Below are 20,184 nucleotides of genomic sequence, written 5' to 3'. Positions count from 1 at the left end.
CAACGAGCAACCCTAGTTGGAGGTAACATTTACTACTTTTTATATGTGAGAGGTGTCATTTGCTGATTTTCTTATGTTGGCGGTAACGTTTGCGGCTTATCATATGTCTGAGGTTACGTTTGCTGCATTTCATATGTGGTGGTGGGGGGTGGGGGTAACTTTTGCTTCATTTTATATGTGTGGGGTAATGTATGCTGCTTTTCATATGTCGAAGGTGATGTTTACATCTTTTCATATGTTGGAGGTAAGTTTTGCTGCTTTTCATATGTCAAAGATAATGTTTGCTGCACCTTATGAGTTGGAGGTAACATATACTGCATTTCATATGTCAGAGGTAAAATTTGCTGCTTTTCATTTGTTGGTGGTAAAGTTTGCGGCTTATCATATCTCAGAGGTAATTTTTACTGCATTTCATATGTTGAGTGACATGTGCAGCTTTTCATATGTCGGCGGTAAAGTTTGCTGCATTCAATATCATCATTCAGTTTTGACAGATTTATTGGCTGCACATCCTTGATGTGAATTTCCCATTCCGCAACATCATGGGAGAAACGTTGCTGTACTATGTGTGTTATTTTGGGTGGTAATGCTGCCTTATTATTTTTTTTTGGGGGGGGGGGGGGGGTTGCGGGAGGGGAGTAATGTTGTCTATTGACCTTCAGGGTTACTTTGCTTATCTGTGTTTTGGGAGGAAACTCTGGCTCGCTGCCTTTGAGTGGTACTGTTACATCACAGTTGGCTCCGCCTACATCTGGTCAGTGGCACACACATTTATCGTTATTCTTGGTACCCTGAATTTTCCAAAATCCTGGCAACACTCCTGTTCTAAGGGGGCAGAAACATTTACTTTATATACTTTAATATGTCACTGACATTTACTGTACCATATCGGACAGCTGCGTCTGAGCTGGGCCGTATGATCAATATACAGACCATACATCAACCTTTATCCTTTGCGACAGCGACTGCAATAGAGCCACTTTGAGTTCTACTTTGGGAGACTCCAGCCTTATTATTAACATCAACATAAACATGGATGTTTGGTATTCTACTGATGGATGATAAACAGTCTATGATTATAGCTATGGTCATCCAATTATGCTGCAAGTCTAATGATGGCCATACACGGTACAATAAAAACGTTCAATTTTCCCGTTTATTCGATCTAATTGATCGAATTGAATGAAAGTTGAAAATATTTTTTTTTTCGATCAAGAAATTCGAACGATTATCCCGTTTTTTCTGGAAAAATGATCGGACATGCTGGAAAAATCTTTATATTCGATCTAATGGAATGATCGAACTAAATTATCTAATTGAAAAATTGTACCATGTATGGCCACCTTAAAGTCAACCTTAGGGTGGCCATACATGGTACAATTTTTCATTTTTTTTCGATTAGATAATTTAGTTTGATTATTCCGTTAGATCAAATATACAGATTTTTCCAGCATGTCCGATCTGATTTTTCTCGAAAAAAACGGGATAATCGTTCGAATTTCTTCATCGAAAAAAAAAAAAATATTTTCAACTTTCATTCGATTCGATCATGTAGATTGAATAAACGGGATAATCGAACGTTTTTATTGTACCATGTATGGCCACTATTAGACTTGTGGTTATGCGCTTTCAGCCAGTTATAAGCCAGATTTTGTTGACAATTTGCTTCTGGTTTCAGAACGAGCAGTATTTTAATATTATGACTGCACACAAGAGTGTGTTTTACATACAGTTTTATTCATCTTTGTATGTTTTGAAGCTTCTATGAATAAAATATGTATTTTGCTTAAAGACATTTGTCTCCTTAGAAAAGAAAACCTAGTGGATAGCATGAAGGGTTTCTGTTTAAATACTTTCTAGTACAAATTAAGTGTGACTGAGTATAATCCATGTAACGAACGCATTGGGGATTTGTGATCTCTGTTAGCTGTTAGATAGAATCAAGCCAAACTGGAGAGAATTTGTTTTCATGATGCCGACAAGAGACTTATCTTGTGTAATGTAGCTGGGGTTTACAAATAGCTTGACGGACTTTGAGAGCCTATTTGTGACACAGACTGTTCCCAATTTAACTCTGTCCAAAATCTATGTTATGCTGATTAGAAATAAGTAGCTGTCAATGCTGTTGGGAACAGGATCTACAACATCAGCTAGAAAAAGAGACCTGGTTAAATATGTAAGAATATGATGATGTCTGAGGACACTATTCCCAGCAGACTTACTGTAAAGTACTGTGAAGATGGTGCTAGACACCTGCCAAGCTGGAAATGTGGCGTGACCTTTCTCCTGTCACCAGCTGCTGGAGATGCTGTTTGGAGTCAGGTTCTATGTGACATATCTGGTGCCTCTGGAAAAGATTCATCCACTCTCAAGGATTGCCATCTAACTCTGCAATAAGATTACAAATAAAATCTATGCACCCTGATCCAGCCAAAAGTTTTATTTGAAGCAAACTTGAAATGAGGAAACCCAGTTTGATTTAGGTTTGATACATACCTGAATAGAGGGAAGGCTCTGGATACCATAAAGCCTTCCCTTTCCTCGGTCTGTCCCGTTGTTTTTGCTCTACCCCAACTGAAGTTATTTTGCTAGGTCTTCGTTACACCTTGAGCAGCATTTGAAACTACTTGCATCCCCAAATAGCTCCAAAGACAAGCACATCTGTACTCTGCATGCATGAGCCCGAACTCACATGTACAGTATGGGTGTGCTCATCTTCGGAACTCCTTGGGGACGCAAGTAGTTACTCTCTGCAGCTGGCTCCATCTGTGGCATCAATCACACAAATTTTCTGATTGATGCCAAAGACAGAGCCAGCTGTAGATCATAAATTAAAACTCATGGTGGAAGCCGCCTGACTCTTCAGTATCTCTCAGGCTGCAGGGATTAAAAAAAAAACCTGTCCCAGAATGCACAGCGCTCCCTCTTGGCATAGGTTATAATCACTTATATTGTTTCTATACTGTGCACTCTGGCCACTTCAATACCACACAGAACTGTATTGTTGTGCTAGAGTGGTGCCAGTACTGAACAATAACCACCTTTGAATAGGTTACTATCAGTAGTGAGAATGAAACAGCTAGAAGGGGGGCTGAAAACATGCTTTATTTACCCTGTTAACAGATTATATATATCTTAATGAGCACATTTTAATGTGATTTCTTTTTTTTTTTTTTTTTTAGTAAAGGGTACCTGAGACGAGGAAAAAAATGTTATACATACCTGGGGCTTCCACCAGCCCACATTCAGGCTGAATGGTCCCTTGCCATCTTCCCACGCCGCCTGTATAGGCGGCTCGGTAATTTCAAAAGTTGGCGCAGTCCGGTTATGTGCTACCCCGTCGAGCTCCTGCGGCTGGGAGCATTCTGCACCTGCGCAGTAGCATGCGCAGTACACCCTGACTTGCAAAATTACTGACCTGCCTAACAGAGGATCCAGGCAGCATGAGAAGATGGTGAGGGGCTGATCAGCCTGGAGGGGGCTGAAGGAAGCACCAGGTATGTATAAAACTTTTTTTTTCCTACTCTCAGGTTTATTTTAAAGCCTGTTGCTCCTGTGACTCTTAGTTGAACAATCCTGACCACCTCCCTCCTGATGACTCATGCTGTCTGTTCTCCACCTAGACAGTACGAGTCATTAGAAGGAAGGGTTGAGGAGCGATCATGTGGGAGTCAGCAACTTTAGAAGTGACTTGACTACTCAGTGAACAGGTATTTTCATATGACTGGATAAGACAGGGGAAGAGATTAAGGTATAATCCTGGGAATAAACCATGAGTTTTTCTGTCAGGTAGATGGCTCGATAGATCATTTCTGACAAGTCCGATCTGATTTCGATTGTTTTTCTGATCGCTTTTCAGAGAAGTGAATGGAAATCCATCAGACAAATGATCTGAAAATCGATCGGAGAATCGATCGGACCTTAGATCTGCTGAAAAATCTCATTGTGTATTCCCAGCATAACAATGGTTTTACGTGTACGGATCAAGATCAACTACAGGATGGCTAACTGGCTAGCATTCTCACCTTGTAGAATTAGATTCTCATGTTCAATTCTCGACCAAGATGCTATTTGTATGAAGTTTGTATGTTGTCCCTGTGTCTGTGAGGTTTTCCTTTACAGTTTTCTCTCACATCCCAAAAACATATTAACATATTAATATACATACGTCCAAAAAATGTTAATAGACTATGGAAGGTTCATATGACTATGGAAGGGACTATACATTGTGAGCTGCTCTGAGGAACAGTTAGTAATGAACGGTGTGTCTGTTAGCACTGCAGAAAATTTCAGCACCATATACAAGCTTAAAGGACCACTATCGCAAAATATTCATACTGAAGAGAAAGCTAATAGAAGGGATAGTAAAGGGTTAATAATTAGTTAAAAAATAAATCACACTGTTATTTACACATTCATAACACCCTGCATTTGACGGCTCTTACCAATGGGAGTCTTTACTGCGGGCTGTGGGGGAGCAATTAATCATCCTTTTGATACAAGTAAAGATTCCCCTCTCCTTGACCTGATAGTCCTTGGACCATCCCAACAGATTTTTCAGCTCCCCGGGAGCACGGTAGTAAAACTGTCACCTGCTTTCCTGAAGAGATGTAGAGACATAGCAGCTGAAGGACCCCCTCTCCAGATTTATACAGGCACAGCAGAGGACAGCCTCTGCACCTAGTAGAGCTGTTGAAAGTCTCTTCAGTGTGATACAGTACCTATGCTGTGGATTGTGAATCAGGGTCGGATTTGCACTTTTTACTGCCTACGGCCCTCTGTCACCTGCCACCCCCTAACAGCAACCCACCCCATAGCCTCTTCCCAACGCCCAAGGCACAGGCCTATGTGGCCTGCTCACGAATTTGGCTCTGTTTGGAATATTAAAAAGGTATATTAATACAGTACTGTATCTTAGTCACGCATATCAGCACGTACATTTTTGCATCATTAGAACCAGCTAACACAGAACTAATAATAAATATCTGCCTTTAGAGGAATGCTGCTTGTTTATACATTTGTACAGGACTGGAGAGATTTTGGCTCACGTTAGTCAAGGGAGGTGAATATTGCCTTTGGCCTGAGGCAGCGAATGTGTCAGAGACAATTCAAAGGGCACAGTGTGTTGTCAGGATTTCTCCTGGAAAAAGCTGTGCCTGGAATGATCATCAGAATGTGGAAGGGAGTATCCACTGTCAAGGTTACATCCTATGCCGGCTGCTATGAAACACTTACAGTATTCATGAATTCTTTTCTCTAACTGAAACTGAAAAATTCCACTGATCACTGCATATAACCATATTATGTGTTCCATTCTATTGTATACCTGTGTTGGAAGCATGCAGGACAATACATAGCAAGTTTACTGATTCTCCATTTTTATGCCTTGTCTGTTTTGTTGTGTAATAATAATAATATAGTTTTTTTTACACTGTGAACTATAGTCAGAGAACAGTGGGAACTTAATGTGTACCTGAAGTGAAATTTAGGGGTCAACGTGCCACTGGGCTTCTCTGTCTCCAGCACCGCTCACTCTACTTCTGCTAATCAGGAGACAGAGTGAGAGGTGCTTGAGACAGAGCAGCCCGACAGCACCTGGGCCTCACATGGAGCCTGAAAGAGGTGAATTTTCACTATGAGAACACAGAGTGGGGCCAGAGGAGAGGGAGGTAGGAATTGGCCACCCTCCCTGCAGCTGTGCCCACTGCTCCCCCTCCTGCACTGCGCGCCACTCCCTCACTGCGCCCTGGGCAAATCTGAAGCAAAAATAAACTTATGAGATAATGAACTGTATGTGTAGTACGGACATTAGTAACAAAGAAAATAGTCTCATGTTGTTTCCTGTTCAGGAAGAGTTAAAAAATGTTTAGTTGCTATCCATGCAAAAGAGCTTCTCTGAACCTATAGAGCAACTTGGTCAAATCATTCTTGTTTTCTGAAGAGCTTAAACAGCCAAGAAACTGTGAGCAATATCTTGGGATAGGGTTTTTCTGCAGAAAAGTTCAAAGGGTCATTACTTCTGCTTTGTTTTACAGCAGTGCTGTCCAACTTCATTGGCATGGAGGGCCACATTTTTTTAGACTATATGGTGAAGGGCCAACTTCGATAAATAGGGTTCCTGCGGTACCAATAGTGGGATAAAATACACACAATCTGACAGTCTGAGTCCACCCCTCCAAAAAATACACATAATCTAGCAACATTTCCCCATAAAAATACACAGAATCTGGCTGCATTTCCCCCAAAATACACACAATCTGGCAGCATTTTTTCCACAAAATACACATAATTTGGCAGCGTTTTCCACAAAATACACATAACGTGGCGTTTTCCCCCAAAATATACATAATCTGTCAGAATTTCCGCCAGAGTAAACATAATCTGGAAGCCTTTTTCCACAAAATACACATAATCTGGCTGCAGTTCCCCCCAAAGTAACAAAGTAAACATAATCTGGCAGTGTTGTTTCACAAAATACACATCATCTTGTATCCTTTTTTTGACAGAATACACATGATCTGCCACCATTTTCCCCCATTACACATAATCTGGCAGCATTAAAGTCCCCATCAAACACACAAGGCAGCGTTTTACCCCCCAAAAAACACATTAAGCAGCTTTCTGCTTTAATAAGAAGTTCCTGTTCCTAATCCTCAGCAGCTTTTGATACAGATGACCATGAAATCCTGCTCAACAGACTGCAGGAGTACTGTGGCATCAATGGCTCAATCCTCCAGTGGTTAAGATCATTCTTGACTGACAGAACACAGAGAGTATCCCTAGGACCTGTCATATCCAACCCTGCACCTCTAAAATGTGGAGTGCCACAAGGATCAATCCTATCCCCTCTGCTGTTTGCAATCTACATGTTACCACTTGGTGCAATTATCCAACAACATGGCCTGACATACCACTGCTATGCTGATGACACGCAGCTATGCCTGTCCTTCAAACAGGACAGACCCCAAACTGACTCCAAAAATAAATTCTTTCTTAGCTGAGCTACAGACATGGATAAATGACAACGGGTTGAAACTGAATGCTGACAAAACTGAGGTCCTTGTTGTCCAAAGCCAGTGCTTGCCATCAAAACGGCTTTATCCTAAATCAACTCCAATCAGGATTGGGAATGCAGACATAAACAGCTCCAACCTTGTGCGCAGCCTTGGTGTGCTAATCGGTGGGGAATTGAGTTTCAGAAACCAAATTTTGGCTAAAGTCAAATCTTCCTACTTTTATCTGAAGAACATTGCAAAATTTAAATCTGATTCCCCCAGAGGAACCTCCAATCCTAGTTCACACATTCATCACATCACGGCTGGACAACTGCAATGCCCTTTATGCAGACCTCCCCAAAAAGGACCTGCTCCGCCTACAATTAATGCAGAATGCTGCTGCCAGATTGCTAACAAACCAGCCTTGCCACTGTCACATTACACCGATCTTTCACTCACTGCACTGGCTACTAGTAGAATGGAGAATACTCTTCAAGATTGGACTGCTGACATTCAAATCACTGCACAATTTGGGCCCTGGATACATGAAGGACTTGCTGAAGCTGCACCACACCTCTCACAACCTCAGATCAGCAGGTTCCATAAGCTTCGTCAATCGCAGAGTCCACCTCAAAACCTTTGGAGACAGAGCTTTCTGTCATGCTGCCCCTACCCTTTGGAACTCCCTACCATACCCAGTAAAGACAGCCCCTTCCCAGGAGTTATTCAAATCCAGACTGAAAAGCCACCTGTTTAGCCTGGCATTTCTGGACTTATAGAATTCTTCCTCTGTACCACGATTTACCAATCAACCAAATATTGGTCTGAGCCATGCTTATGCGCTTTGAGTCTTACAGGAGAAAAGCGCTTTACAAATGTTATTTGTTGTTGTTGTCCTGTGCCCCATTACCCCTGATGTCAGTCTAGCTCATGAAAACAAAAATAATAATAATTAATTCATCTGGGTGGTGACCTCTCCAGCGCTGATCTACAGTCTTCAGTGTAGCAGCTCTGGCTGCAAATCTCCCGCCTCACGCTGAGCTTACTAAAATGTATTCAGAATAAAATAAGAATCTATACTCTCCAATAAAGTTTATCTACCTTATCCCACAGTTTCAACATGACTATTTAACACATAAGTATTATACAGTATAAACTAAAGTAATAGTGCATTGTACTTGTAATGCTGATCAACAAAATTCGAATCATATTGTAGTTATAATAAGTTATAGCTACAATAATTTTTGGATCTCAGGGAACCTCTGCATTAGCGGAGGTAGTGGGAATGTAATTGCAGGCAGTCTTTAACCACTTTACCCAGCACTACAGTATATCTACGTCCTCTGTGACTTCATCTAAGCCACAAGGACTTAGATATATGTCTTGTAGCTAAAGCACAGCTGTGCACAGTTAGGCATTGCTCATGTGCACACCTCTGGCGCTATCTGCTGCAGCACTAATTGGGGAGAGGGAATATATGTTCCATGAGCCAATAAGATTGATTTTTACTATTAAAAATGCTTTTATTTTCTCAGTTCATAGTGAAAAATACACAACGTAGCATTGTTTCAGAATCAAATATCCTTACCATAAATTGTGACAAGAACATAATCTAAGTAGACATAGACAAGTAAAATTTGTGTTTTTTATCTACAGTAGTATTTTTTTTTTTAAACTGGATTTTGTAAAATGAGAAATAATGTGTTCTTTTCTATTTTTTTCCTCTTTTACCTGTTAAAATTCATAGCAAACAAAATTATTTGAGGGAAAATTGCCATACAATGAAAGCCTAGTTTGTCTTTAAAAAAAAAAAATATTATTTTATTTAGGTGTCATAAGTATGGATAAAGTTATTGCTGATTAAATAGGGACACAGCTAAAATGTCAAAACTGCTCTGGTCCATAAGGGGGAAGCAAAGTGGTTAAAGGATACCGTAGCTGAATGAAAACGTAAAAAGGGGTTGAGCAGGCATTTATATGACGTAGTTCTCATGGGCACCGCTTCCCTGTTCACCACCATACCTGTACCTTTATTGCGCAAAAGCCCCCCGCAGCCAATTCCTGGTCAGTCATTTCGGGCATTAGCCTGCAAGCTTCTTGATCACGCACCCGAGCTTGGGAGTGCTCTGCGTATGCGCATGACGTAGTTGCGCACTAACGCCTGACACGGCACGACTATGAAGTGGCTGCGGGTGGCATTTGCAAAATAAGGAAGGGGGATGGAGGAGAACATATCTTTTAAAAGAAGGTGTGGCTAAAAACATCAACTGTAACAGCCTACTTGTTTAGCCCCATTTCATGTTCCTCCTCTATTGTACTCCCTATTATAATAACCTGCGGTAGTGTTTCCTATTATAGTTCCCACAATTATAGTGCGCCTCTATAATAGGGTTTAGTATACTGCCTCACTATCATACTATTTTTTATTACTGCACTTATTCTACTGATCCCCAATTTATCCCTTATTTTTATAGAGAAGCCAAAGAGGTACTTTTTCACCCGACCAGCTGAGGCCAGCTTCACCGGAGGGAGAAATGCCAAGGAACCCTCAATGTCCTCAAGGAACCCTCAATGTCCTCAAGGAACCCTCAATGTCCTCAAGGAACCCTCAATGTCCTCAAGGAACCCTGGTTGAGAAAGCCTGGCTTATTTTATGACCTTCCTTCAAAGGTTTTTCTGTCATTTTTATTCTTGTAGTTATTCTACAGCAGCATTGAGCTAACCAAGATTGTATTTAAATGACTCAGTTGCAAGCAGTCTCTTAATGATTCTTTCCGCGTTTTCAAGTAATTAACATAAAGTTCATGAAATGTAAGGCTTATACTCTACAGCCAGCACAATGAGTCACTTTCATTTGGAACCTCCACAATCCACACTACAACAATTGTGTGCAGAATGGAACATCACTACAGTCACATCACCTAGTTCAATCATAGCCATGTAGAGCTTCAGGGCCAGGGTCTTCACCAGTGCCTTTGAAAGCATGGCGTTATTTCCATTGGTGACTGAGAGGACTCCTAGAGGTGCTTGCAGCACATTACAAGGTTAGTCATGTTAAAGGTACTGGTAGTATTTTTTAGACCTCAGTTTCACTTTAAACGGACACTTAAGTCAAACAAAAAAAATTAGTTTTACTCACCTGGGGCTTCCAATAGCCCCCTGCAGCTGTCCAGTGCCCTCGCCGTCTCCCTCCGATCCTCCTGCCCCAGCCACTTCCGGTGTCGGCGACAGGAGCCGACAGGCTGGGAATGCGAGTGATTCTTCGCATTCCCAGCCACAATAGCGCCCTCTATGCTGCTATATGATATATACTCTATGCTATAGCAGCATAGAGAGTTCTATTGTGGCTGGGAACGCGAAGAATCACTCGTGTTCCCAGCCTGTCGGCTCCTGTCGCCGAAACCGGAAGTGGCTGCCGGCGGGGACAGGAGGATCGGAGGGAGATGGCGAGGGCACCGGACAGCTGCAGGGGGCTATTGGAAGCCCCAGCTGAGTAAAACTCATTTTTTTGTTTGCCTTAAGCGCCCCTTTAAAGGGCCACTATTGCGATGAATTGTACAATACATGTTTATACATACTTATAAGAACTACAGCTCCAATTAAAATACACTGTAAATTACATTTTTCGTATGTTACTGTCGCTTACAGTAAGCAGTAGACATTTGACAGATCTGGCAGGTTTTGGACTAGACCATTTTCTTATGCGGTATTCTCGGGGTTTTCTTTATTTTCAAAAAACTTACTGAATGGCAGTTGTTCAGTCAAACTGTCAAATAGTGAGCAAATGAGTAGGGAGGCATCTGTGTATAGATCCCTTTCAGGCAGTGCTTTTTTGAAGAATAAAGGAGATACATACTTAGGAACCGCCCCCTCCCACCCATGAGTAGATGGACTAAGCCAAAACCTGTGAGATCTGTCAGATTTTTTTTACTGCCTACTATAAGTGACAACAATGTTGGAGAAAAGTAATTTGTAATATATTTTAATCTTGGATAAATGTACTACATATATGTATAAGTACACCTGTATTTTAATTTTTTTCACTGTAGTGGTCCTTTAAATAGGCAGAGTGGTACTAAATAAAACAGGTGAAAGGCTGACAATTGCTTGCACCAGACTCCACAGCAGACTCATAATGTAATGGCTGCTCTCAGTATCTAGCTGTAAATTATATGTTTGGACTGGCAAGCTGCCATATAGATGCTACCTGCAATTGCTACTTGTCAAAATCTGCTCTGTCACTAGAGGAAGAGTCATCTGGGAACAGGTTGGTTGCTCCGGGCAAATGTACATATTTCTTTTCACTAGCTTATGAAACTCAGCATCTGTCTACATGTTAAGAATATCCCAAGAGGGCCACCTGCGAAGCCTATGAGACAAGTAAGCACAGCGGTGGCGAGGCAGACATGCTACAGACTGCTTCCAAAGAACATTTTATTGAGTGTTGCACACTTTCTTATGCTAGGTACGCACCATACAATTTTCTGGCAATTTACCTGCCAGATCGATTATTTCCAACATGACCGATCTGAATTTCGATCGATTTTTCGTTTTTCCGAACGTTTTTTTGATCGCTTTCCATAGGAGTCAACAGGACTCAATCAGAAAAATGATTGGAAAATCGAAAAATCGATTGAAATACAAATCGGACATATTGGAAATTATCGATCTGGCAGGTAAATCTGCCCAAAAAATTGTATGGTGTGTACCTAGCATTACAGGGAACATTCACTATTTGTATCACAGACAACGCACATTCCACACTTGAAACTTTGTAACAGACAGCACTCTCCAGATAAAAATGTGATGTGCCAGGTCAAGAGATCCCGCAGCACTCAGGGCCCAACTTGTCAAAAAGAAGATGAAGACCGGCACCATCCAGTAAATATAGCCCAATAAATTTATTAGAAAGACAATATGACACAATGAACGACGTTTCGGAGGACAGTCCTCCTTTATCAAGTTCCTGTCAGTGTCTAAAGTAATGTCACACAATAATCTCTTTATATACTAACCACCATGTGCAACCAACCAATCACGCTGAAGTTGTCACCTATGGCGACCAATCCCCTTACGTCTCGCACTAGCGGACCTGATGGGGAACTACAATACAGCGTGCGCACAAACTTTTAAACTCACCAGACAGCGGGGCAGGAAGGCACGGTCAACGTCCACATAGCGCACCGCCGACCTATAAGGAGACATCCCGCGATGATGATGCCATCAGGACACACCCCTGACAGAGGCGGACCTGATGGGGAACTGGAGGCTCCTACGATGGCCACAAGGACCACCCATAGGCCCAACGTGACGTACACATGTTGGGCGTGAATTGCCCTCATGCGCGTCATAGTATGCATCATAGACAAAAGTACGCCTTCCGCCCCGCGGCCTGGACAAGAACCCGCTCTACACAGGCGTCAGCAGACCAAAGTATCTAAAACAGAAAGTGGGACATCTAGTGTTAGTTCATCATACCACATATATGCATATATCGAGCAACGCTGTCATGAATCACACTGATGGTAGAGCAAAACTAACTAACAGATACAATATATAAATATAAGCTAAAACAGCTAATATTATATAGGAGATACAAATTATCAATGATGTCAAGATGTGACCGATTCCACATTCATGTACAAGACTTTGCTGACACTATAAATGGGTGTGGCAGACTATTCTATTGCATATATTGCCTTCCCCATTGTTATGTGGTGCAGCGCCTACCCCACTTGGATTAAAGTGACCTGTGTACATAGGGCCGGTTCTAGACTTTTTGCTGCCTGAGGCAAACTTGCGAGGATGCGCCCCCCCCCCCCCTCCACCGGATTTGGAACGATCGCATAGCACTCGAAAAATTACTCTACTTCATTTAATATCCTCACATGACATGCTGTAGCCCCCCCCCCCCCCCACACACACACACACTCACTCAAAACCCTCACACAGCACAACAAGCTGCTTCCCTGATGATGACCTCTTCACCTCGCTCCTCTCTCGCTTCTCCTACTCGGACTGCATGCTGAAGTGTAAACACACAGTACATTCAAGTGTTTCACTTTGCTTCATGAGAGAACAGGACCTGTGTGTACAAATTTGTTTGGATTGAGATTTCTTACAGAGTTGTAAATTGTACATTGTGCTCACCCCTTCCGATCTCATTAAAGTGGTATGAAACCCTGCATTTCTTCTTTGCTTGAAAAGATTATTTACAGCATATTATGTACTACCACAATTTTTTTTTTACTAGAACAGCATTCAACTAGTTAAACACAGGACTTACAAGCTCCCTACAGGGAAAGCTGGACAGATCCAAAACTGGAGATAACATTATCTTGTGTTTACTTAATTGTATCAAGTGAGGAATGTGAACATTCTCTGGCAATTCAGACACTCCAGAACACAGACAGATACTCAGAAAGCATTTCTGGGTACATTCCAATATGAATACACCGGTTATGAATAAAATGCAATGTCTTGTATTTTGGGAACTTGTAATTTATAATGAATAATAATACTTATGCACAAAAAGCAAATATGATAACTGTATGGGATATAAAAAGTAGAAAAACATATTTTTATTGAATATTATGCCAGTTTTATACCGCTTTAAGATGCTCCCATCGGCCAACTCTCACCATATGTTATCATGCAGTACTAGTGACAGGATCTTTAGTGAGCCTAGCATAGCTCTTCTTGAGATAAAGATAATGCAGTAAACCAGGGCCTCGTGTCTGGAAAGTACAGTATTTATGCTTGTTGCTTATAACAACCAGATTCATTTAAAAAAACAGTACTGAAAACTGTTACAGTATGACAAATGTTCAGGGATACCAAACAGCTATTCTCACATGCAACAATGCAGACCACTTAGAGACTTTATAAGACAACTATTATTATTATTTATATAGTGCCGACATCTGCTCTCAAAACCATGGAGATGATAATAGACTTTAGGAGATCTCCCCCCCAGCACCTCCCCTTAACCATAAATGGATCCACAATAACCCAAGTAGAGTCATTCAAGTTTCTTGGGTCCACGATCTCAAACGACTTAAAATGGGACAACAACACTGCCACTATTGTCAAGAAAGCACAACAGAGAATGTACCATCTGCGGCAGCTGAAAAAGTTTGGCCTACCTCAAAAGCTAATGGTGCAGTTCTACACTGCAATCATCGAATCCACCATAACATCATCCATGACTGTATGGTTCAGCTCCTGCTCAGCATTAGAAAAGGGGAGGCTGCAGCGCATCATCCGATCAGCGGAAAGGATAATTGGCTGTAGCTTACCTTCCCTGCAGGATCTTTACACTAGCAGGTGCAGAAAGAGAGCGACCAAAATTGCCTCTGACCCCTCTCACCCAGCTCACTCCATCTTCCAGCGAATGCCTTCAGGAGTAAGATTCTGGTCAATCGCTACCAAAACCTCTAGACACAGGAACAGTTTTTTTCCTCAAGTGGTAGCCATACTTAATGCTGAACCACGTTAGTGCTGCTAGGACTTGATAGTAATCAGCACAGAACTGTAAATGAACAATTTGCACATTGCTTACTGCCACTATACTTATAATGTCCTTAACTTGTAATATTCACACTGTCTGTCCTTGTATTGTTTTTTGTTTGTGTTTGTTAAGCAACTGCCAAGACAAATTCCTTGTAGGTGCAAACTTACTTGGCGAAAATAAATTGATTCTGATTCTGATTCTGATCTTACGCAGCGCTGTACAGTATAGTATATATTGTCTTGTCACTTAACTGTCCCTCAGAGAGGCTCACAATCTAATCCCTACCATAGTTATATGTCTATGTATGTATCATGTAGTGTATGTATTGTAGTCTAGGGCCAATTTAGAGGGAAGCCAATTAATTTATCTGTATGTGGGAGGAAACCGGAGTGCCTGGAGAAAACCCACACAGACAGGGGGAGAACATACAAACTCTTTGGAGATGTTGACCTGGCTGGGATTTTGAACCAGGGACCCAGCGCTGCAAGGCGAGAGCGCTAACCACTACGCCACCATGCTGACCCAACAACTATCAAAGTAAATGTGTTTGCTAAAATCCCTTTTAGTAGAGAGTCGAGTTACTTAGAGCTTAGAGATGATAGAATGCTGTAGCTAAATATCCAGCGGTGGAATGGGGAGCAGCTGTTAGACTCTGCCACACACAATGATATGAATATAACGGCCCCTGTGAGAATGGACTGGGGTGCAGTTTGGGAGGTGAAGCTACAAGTAAAATGAAAAAGGAACATTTGGTTACAACATTCTATCATCCCTGTGTAGCGCCTCGCTATTAATGGGGTTCTGGCGAACACATTTACTTTGATTGTTGTCCTTTAAACATGAATCAGAAAACCATCACGTCACAAAGAAGGTATTTATTTAGTGGTTCATATTGTACCACACTGGTGTAAAAAGGTGTTATGATCAGTTAGAAAGCATGACAACTGTATTCTGTGTAAATTACTGAGTATTGTGAACAAGATCTGCCCTACCCTTCATCTAATCACCAAATTCAACTGCCTACTTAAATAAAAGGAACTTTAATCCTGGTAATAAAAACAAAAATATAAGCACGCTACTGCACCTAAATGAAGTCCCTAACGCTCAGTAAATCCCCCTTCCCAAACATACTCACCTTCAGAAAGCTGAAATGATCCGCATTGAGATCAAGCCGAGATTACACAACCAAGTGTGTAATATTTACAAAGACCACTAGGTGGCATGTGGGGGCTTCTCTTGGTGCTTTCTCCTGTACTGGGAGCTCCATTTATGAAAGCGGACCTGAACTCAGAACTTCCTCTCTGCTTTAAAAGAGAAGCAACAGCGTATTAACCATTAAAGAAAAAACATTTCTCTGTTACAGCTTACAGAACTCCTGCAATAAATCTGCATCTACTTCCTGCTTCCATGAAAGCAGACAAAGGGTTAACATCCTGTGTTTACATATTAGTCTACTGAGGACCGCCAAATTTCTGTGCTGACACAGCTGAGAGCTCAAATTACGCCTGTGATTGCAGGAAGATGAGGGATAATTAGATAGGCGCTTCTCTCTAAAAAAACACACAGGGTGCATTTCTCTCTGTTTTTTTGTGTCCTGTGCAAGAGTTCAGGTTCACTTTAAAAGCAATCCTGTGTCTTTAAAAAACAAACAAATTAGATACTTACCTCAGTAGAAGAAGCTTCAGAGGCTCCCCTGATCCTTCTTGGGCCCACTGCTGCTCGCCAGGAACCTCTTCTTGTTAGCAGCCTCAGTCCTGTCCATGTACAAAACTGCCCGCAGTGTGCAGGTGCACTGACATGCATGAGCGGCTCTGTGCTGCACAGTAGCAGTCTGTCTTACGCCTGCGCTGTGCAGCCATGCTCCAACACTGCCGGGAACATGACCACTCAAACATATTTGACTAGCGCTTGTTGAGTATGTTCACAGGATCCCACTCTCCCAGCACTAGAATGGCAAGTGTGAGGGAGATTGGGGAAGTCCCTGGAATATCCATAGGCTTTCCTCTACTGAGGTAACTAGCTTTGTCAAAAAATGTTGTTTCAGGTACATTTTGAACAGAGGAACCCTAATACTGAAGACACTGGCCGCCGAGATCCTTAAGGCCATAATAGCCACGTTGCAAGGTCATGGGGGAAAGGCGTTAACCAATTACTTACATGGCTCCAACAACAAACAGAACCAAGGTGTCAGCACCCAAATCGTATTCTTGATGTCTTCGGGCAGTTTCTGTTTTTAGTGTTAAAATGTAATAGGATGTGCAATTGCCAGCTGACTGCTTTATCACAGTGCGTGAGCCAGAAAAGGCAAGAGCTACATTCAGATCCGTAACATTTCCAAACTTTTATTCTCGACGGAGCACTTAAAAGCAGATATTAGAACCCTCCCACACCCAATTATGTGACAAGGTGTGTATTTCTTATGTGTAGAATGTATCTGAACTTTAATATCTGCATTTTAGTTTGAAGAAAGATCTGGAAATATGAGTGATGAGTGTGGGAGCTCTCTCCTCCACAGTACAGTGTAAAACAGCCAGGAGGTCTGTGCTGCAAGAGCTGATTATACACTGCACAAGCCTGATGGAAAAATCATAGGATTATGTGTAGCTGCATCTACACTGAGTCACACATTCTAAAATGTTCTTTAATCACAGAAATAATATAAAATGATTGGAACGTTTCCATAAAACACCATGATATCTGTGATTAGTTTACTTTAAACAGCTTGAAGTAATAGCAATCTGTACTAGATTGATAAAGAATTCTGTACCGATGGAAAAGAGTGTATTGTTTTAAAGTGGACCTGTAGTCTGAAAGTGAATTTTATTTTGTAAAAAATGTGTCCTATATTGGCAGAAATCTTACATTTTACTTTGTCAAAGAGGAACTGTAATGACACATAGTAGAAAGGAATACATTATTCAGAACACCCATGATTACATTAAAGTTGTATAAAACTCTGCATTTCCTCTTTGTTCTAAAAGATTATCTACAGCATAAAATCTACTACCACAAAAAAATTGTAGCAAAGCAGCATTCAAACATTAAACACAACACTTCTTTCTTAAGTGGAAAGCTCCTTAAGCTTCTGGCTGCATCCAAAGAGGTGATAACATTATCTTTCGTTTACATTCCTCGGTTGCTACAATTTATATTCAGCCAGCAGTGTGCTGAAACTGAACTGCACTGAACTGACAAGCAGAGAGAGGTGAGAAATGATCACTAAATAGATATTAATATATACATACGGCAGTTATGCAATAAAATGCAATGCAGTGGCAGCTTTCATAGCAGATAAACTGAACTTTGGGAACTTGTAATTTGTAAACAGACAATATTACTTGTGCACAAAAGCAAATATTGTAACTGTATGGGTAATAAAAAGTAGGAAAACACTTTTTTATTGAATGTTATGTCAAAGTTTTATCCCACTTTATCCAGGCTTCAGTGTCAGAAATGCTTCTTACATCTATATATTACTGTATAGTATATTGGTATATAACCCCGCACTCCCCGTGAGGCTTAGCTTAGGTTATGACTCTACTGGTCAATCCTCAGTTTGATATCCAACTTTGAAAAGAATCAAAGGTCCACTTGACAAGCTGTCCTTGATTAAGAATCGATACTCATTGCACCCTGGCAAGGACTTTCTTCTCATTTTCTCCAGCACACACAAGTACTTGAGGTTTAAAAGCTGCATACTGACTACTTTACATTGTATTAAAGTGTCCTATCTTCAGTGTTATCCCATGAAAATGCTACCTAATAAAAGGCAAGTGTCCCTGCTTCCCATGTCCGTGTGTCAGTGCTTTTTCGTTCTGCGCATGTACAGGGACGCAGAGACACTGGCGAGAGCTGGGGGTAATGACGCAAAGCAGAGGAGGATGGGTCCAGAAGGAGGAGAACCTGTGCGCGTGGCTTGCACGGGCGGGTGCGCGCAGCGGGTGTGAGCACGGTGTGTGTGACGTGTGTGCACGGGTACTTAAAGGGGGAGGGAGAGAGAGAGCGCAGTGCGGGGGTCACGTCCACTGCCTAGCACCCGTTTTTAAACGGGCCTTAGGCCTAGTATATCATAAAGTATTTACAAAAATTTGAGGGTTGTACTCACTTTTGTGAAATACTGTATTGGCTTTTCACTAACTTTCTGTCAGAGGGGCTCACAATCTAATCTCTACCATAGTCATATGTCCATCGTAGACTAGGGCTAATAGGGGAAAAGCCATTTAATGGCATAATCTGTATGTTTATGGGATGTGGTAGGAAACCAAGGGGCCTGAGGAAATCCACAGAGACACGGAGACGATACAAACTCCGAATCGATAGTGCTCTAGCTGGGATTCGAATAGCTATAGGCCAATCTCTCTGCTTAACACGGACATAAAATTGTTTGCCAAGATTCTAGATAATCGCCTCCTGCTAATTCTTGAGGCTAGAATACAGTAAAACCTTGAATTGAGAGTAACTTGGTTTAAGAGCACTTTGTAATAAAAGCAAAAATGGTTGTGAAATTTTGACTTGATATACAAGCAACAACTTCATATACAAGCAAAAAAGTATACATGCATCACATCATCACAACTGAGCCGATAACAATAACAATAATATTTATATAGCGCTTTTCTCCCTGGGGACTCAAAGCGCTGTGACCCTGCATTATGCAGTCTCAAAGGCTAGGGAAAAGAGGTGAATTTTTAGCCTTTTTTTAAAGCTGTCCAGAGAAGGAGCCTCTCATACTGATTGTGGAAGTGAGTTCCATACAGTAGGGGCTGCGTAGGAAAAGGCCCGAGCACCAATTGTTAAGTGTATCCTGGGAATAATCAGCTTCATCTTGTTGGCAGAGCGGAGGGTGCGTGGAGGGGCATAGAGTTCCAATAGATCCGCTATGTATTTGGGTCCCATGTGGTGTAGAGCCTTGAATGTCAGCAGGCAGATCTTAAAATTGATTCTCCATTTTACTGGCAACCAGTGAAGAGTTTGCAGTACTGGGGTGATGTGTGAGCTGCGTGGGGCATTGGCTAGGAGTCTGGCTGCAGCATTCTGTACTAGCTGTAAGGGGCGCAGAACCTTTTCTGTAGATCCGATGAACAGGGCGTTGCAGTAGTCTAGGCGGGAGGATACAAATGCATGAACCAGGGCAGGTAGGTCTTCAGCTGGGATAAGGTGTTTGATTTTCGCTATATTTCTTAGATGGAAGAAGGAAGACTTGACGACAGCTGATATCTGCTGTTTGAGTTTTAGATTTCCATCCAGGATCACCCCAAGGTTTCGCACAGAGTCTTTATACTGTACAGTATCTCCCCCAATTGCTAGTTTGAGGTGGTGAGCGTTTTGAACTTTATCCATCATGTGTGGACCACCTACCACCAACACCTCTGTTTTGTCAGAGTTCAGCCTCAGCCAGCTGGTGTTCACCCAATTTTGTAAATCCACTAGACACGCATTTATGGATGCTGATGGGTCTTGGGTGCCAGGCTTGAAGGACAGATACAGTTGTGTGTCATCTGCATAACAATGGTATCCTAGGCCATAGTTCTGGATTATTTTGCCCAGTGGGAGCATGTAGACTGCAAAGAGTAATGGTGATAGTACAGAACCCTGTGGAACTCCATAGGGAAGTGGCACTGGATTAGAGTAGTGTGTGCCCAGACATACTTGCTGTGTCCTGCCAGATAGGAAGGT

The sequence above is a fragment of the Hyperolius riggenbachi genome, chromosome 1, assembly GCF_040937935.1.
Source record: "Hyperolius riggenbachi isolate aHypRig1 chromosome 1, aHypRig1.pri, whole genome shotgun sequence".
NCBI lineage: Eukaryota > Metazoa > Chordata > Amphibia > Anura > Hyperoliidae > Hyperolius > Hyperolius riggenbachi.
Note: the sequence above shows the minus strand (reverse complement) of the source record.